The sequence below is a fragment of the Triticum aestivum genome, chromosome 7B (assembly GCF_018294505.1).
Source record: "Triticum aestivum cultivar Chinese Spring chromosome 7B, IWGSC CS RefSeq v2.1, whole genome shotgun sequence".
Taxonomy (NCBI): Eukaryota; Viridiplantae; Streptophyta; class Magnoliopsida; order Poales; family Poaceae; genus Triticum; species Triticum aestivum.
Genome location: NC_057813.1, coordinates 715,437,812 through 715,442,302, shown reverse-complemented (window position 1 = coordinate 715,442,302; position 4,491 = coordinate 715,437,812).

Below are 4,491 nucleotides of genomic sequence, written 5' to 3'. Positions count from 1 at the left end.
GAGTCGAGGACGAACTTGCAACTCGGACAAAAAATGTTGGACCCTAGTTGCAAGTCGATGATGGACTTGCAACTCGGACAAAAAAGGTTGGGGCCCAGTTGCGAGTTGAGAACGAACATGCAACTCGGAAAAAAAGGTTGGTCCCCAGTTGCGAGTCGAGGACGAACTTGCAACTCGGACAAAAAAGGCTAGACCCTAGTTGTGAGTCGACAATGGACTTGCAACTCGGACCAAAAAGGTTGGGCCCCAGTTGCGAGCCGAGGATGCACTTGCAACTCAAACAAAAAAGGTTGTGCCCTAGTTACGAGTCGAGGGTGGACTTGCAACTCAGACAAAAGATGTTGGGCCCCAGTTGTGAGTTGAGGGTGGACTTGCAACTTAGAAAAAAATCTAGCCCCATTTGCGTCGAGAGTGGAATCGCAACTAGGACAAAAATGGTTTGGCCACAGTTGGAATTTCAACTGAATGAAAAGGCTGGACCCCAGTTATGTGTCGAGGGTGGACTTGCAATTAGGACAAAAAAATATTGAGACCCGGTTGCAAGTTAAGAGTGCAATTGCGAGCAAGAAAAAAGGTCAGGCCTAGCTGCGACTCAAGGGTTGATTGCAACTGGGACAGAAAAGGGCCAGGTCCGAGTTACAAGTCAAGGGGGGTATTGCAACTCGGACAAAAAGGTTCGGTCCCTAATTGTGAGTCGAGGGTGGACATGTAAATAGAAATAGAAGTCGGGTCCCATTGCGAGTTGACGATGGGACTTGCAACTAAGACAAACAAAGTTCAGGTCCTAGAGTCCAGAGTGGACTTGCAATTTGGAGGAAAAAATGTTAGGCCCGAGTTGCGAGTCGAGGACGGACTTGCAACTAGGACAAAAAAAGACCCTGTCCCAGTTGCGAGTCAGGGGTGGACTTGCAACTAGGACAAAAAAAATATCAGACCCTAGTTGCGAGTCAAGGCGGACTTGCAAATGGGACAAAAAAAGAACGGATCGCAGTTGCGAGTCGAGGGTGGACTTACAACTAGGACAAAAAAAGAACAGACTCCAGTTATGAGTTGTGGGCCAAAAAAAGCGGAGTCGAATAGGCCTAGGCCAAAAACGGATACACAATAAACAAACAACAACAAGGGAGACGGAAGGTAGAGCTTGCAGGAAAATGATGGAAAAATAAATCAAATGGTGAATTTAAAAAAGTACTTATAAAATTTTAAAAATCATGGATTTAAAAGACTAAAAAGGAGAAAAAACAAAAGTTTAAAAAGATGGGACCTCTCTTGCATGTCAGTGTGTGGTTGGACTTGCACCTAGAACAAAAGTTAGGGACAAGTAGACAAAACATAACAAAGAGACACAGGAATACATCATCCAACACCAGGAGATCAAAAGTTTACGCGAAAATTACAACAACAAGATGCAATGGTGACAGTGACTAGTTGCATGACAAGGGTGCACTTGCAACATAATCTAAAAATATGTTGGGCCGAGTTGCATCTTGGTTGTTTACTTACAACTGCGATAATAAAAATAAAAGAGACAAGCTCCAGCTTGCATGTTGTTGGTCGACTTGCAACTAGAATAAAAAATAAAATGGCGAACCCAATTAGGAGTACACTTGCAGGAAAAAAAAACGTTTTGACCCAAATGCATGTCGGTGATCGAATTGCAACTGGAACAACAATAATAAAAAGACAAAAGGTTCTTACATATTAGGGTTAGACATGAGAACAAAAATAAAAACAAGAAATTGGCCGTTGCCTGTCATTGTACTGTTCAGAAACTTGGTCAGGTCGCCTCTACTCCTTAGACAAAGAGCAATGAGATAGAGAGAGCGAAGAAACAACCGACGAGCCAGCGGTCAGCTCATCTCTTCAACTTATAAAGACAACACTTATCTTCAACTACAACAAAGAAAAAAAAAGACCACGAAAAATGGCCCCAAAAAGAAAGACGCATGGTGTGATGGGCTACAAAATGAACAACAGACGAGCGACACCGGACGCGCGGGACAAAACAACCCCGATCAAAGAATTGCACAAAATTTGTAGAGACAGATCAAATGGACTGAAACTTAGATGAGACATCACACTCATCTATATGAGTTTTAACAATTTTGAAACATGATTTACTATTCCGTGGAAAAGTTGCAGAGATGAATACTCCCTCCGTTCGGAATTACTTGTTGCAGAAATGGTTGTATCTAGACGTATTTTAGTTCTAGATACATCCATTTCCGAGACAAGTAATTCCGAACGGAGGGAGTACAAATCAAAACAACGAAAAAAATGCATAAACAATCATACAGTATATACACGCACAAAGGAGATGCATGCACACGTCATCTGATTTATACACGTATCATAGTATTGCAAGGTGGAGAAAAAAGAAATGAAAAAAAGACAAAAAAATACCTCACAAACTGCAACAGCTGCAGTGTTTATGGAAACAATATAACAATAGACAAAAAACAGAAAAAAAAACAGAAAGGAAAGGCAGCCCACGCTAGCACATATGCGCTAGCCCACGCTGGCACGCTGCAGGCGGGCTGCGCGAGCGCACGCTACAAATCGGCAGATCGTACAATCAAACTCGAACAAATCAGCAGATCATCAGCGCACGAATTTTAAAGACAAAACAAATCCAACGATGAAGGACTTAGATATGAGATAGTTATTTCACATCTATATGTGAAATAGCAAATCCGTATTTATTTTCTTATCTTTTGGTGCGTGCACTGTTCTCTGCTTGGGCACGTCATCTTCCTCCTTTCTGTTTGATGACCCCAGGGCTGCTGCGCGACAATGGAGCACGGCCAAGGGTCGCCGTCGTTCTGTTCTCGCATTTAATTGACCTGACCCACCGCCGGGTGAACGGCTCAAGTGCCGCTGCCGTCGGCGGTCCTAAAGTGGCAGGCCATCCCTTCGTTTCTCGACTGCGACCACGCAACTTCACACAAAAACAGGTGCGCAACGGCTCAACAAAGCGAGCCATGCATGATAGGCGACGTTCTTGGCTGCGGAGGTGCGGACCGATGGCGGCTGAACCGAAAATCGTCGGTGCCCTTGAATCACAGAGGAGACGTCGTGACTCGTGACTGGCTAGTCATGGACGCTGGAGCAGCCGGCTGCGACGGTTGAGGACGTTGGCGACCACGCCCCAGCCGCTTCGGGGCACGTCCTAGAACTTGCACGCACGCAAATGCCAGCCTCCAAGCCGAAAAGTTGAGAGAGATTTGTGAAGATTATAGATATGACTTGTACTAGTAGGTCCCACAGAAATGAGTAATCCCAGCCGGGATTGTCCTTACAAACGGGTCTAGGGTCGCAATTGACCAGGATTAGTGGGTACAGGGTGCCGATTTTAAGGATTGAAAATCTAGTGTTTAATTCTGGCATACTAAGTTTTGCTTTTTTAACTTTTGCAAGGAAATAAAAAAAGGGAGGGAGGCGGCAAGAGCTTTGTGATTAGCATTTCTCATTTCAGGTGTTTCTCGAACCACCCAACCATTAGGGCAAGAGCTTGTTCATCGGTTTTGACTTCGAAAGGGTTGGTGATACTGTACCTACATGCACAGCCATGGGCAACTCCTGGAAAGATCTTCCCGAAGTAAGGTATTTGCAACAAAGCAATACGATATGAGGCTAGGTAGGGTTAAAAAGAACTTCTGACCAGCCCAGAAACCCAACCACCCATGGAACGAAGCCTGGTATGCCTCGTGTTCGTCCAGGATGCTCAGGATTCCTGAGGGCCTCAGTCAGTCTCTGTCGGGAATGAACGTCCCTTGCTGCATTGCGGCGATATAATCCTGAAGCTTCTTGACGGGTATTGCAAGTTGCTTGTCCGTCCAACGACACTCCCCTGTTTTTGGGTTCAAAGTTCCCCCAATCCCGAAGAACCAAGTCCTTGAAGGGTCTGGTCAGTTCAATGTCGCTGGTTCGACCCCTTTAGGAATTAGATCTTGCTCAGCTTTGTCCCACAACGGCCGTGTTTTGAGGTAGCCACCTGACCCTGTGCGATGGTGATACAGCTTTTTTGCAGCATTTTTCTTGTTTGTCTCAGACATTTTCTTACCCCTTCGATGTCTTGTAGGCCACAAATACAGGCAAGTGATCTCTTACCTTCTCAAATCGGCTGGTGAATTCTGTAGTCTTCCCTTTGTTGACAAAGTTTGTGTTCAACTCTTTCTTCCACCTCCTGAATAGATCTGCCATCTTCTTAAGAGCAAATGACTTGACCTTTGACTCTATAACTGGCTTATCCGGATCCTCCTCTGGCGGTAGGGTGAAATGTCCCTTCAGCGAGGTCCAAAGATCAGATTTCTGTCTATCTTCGACATAAGAAACTTCAGGTTCGTCGTCCTTAGCCGGCTTATTCCATTGCTGGATGATGATCGGGATGGTGTCCCTAACAATAGCTCCGCACTGAGCAACAAATGCGTCCTTGGTCCGATTGGGTTCAATTGGTTGGCCATCGCCTGCGATTTCTGTGATCGTGTACCT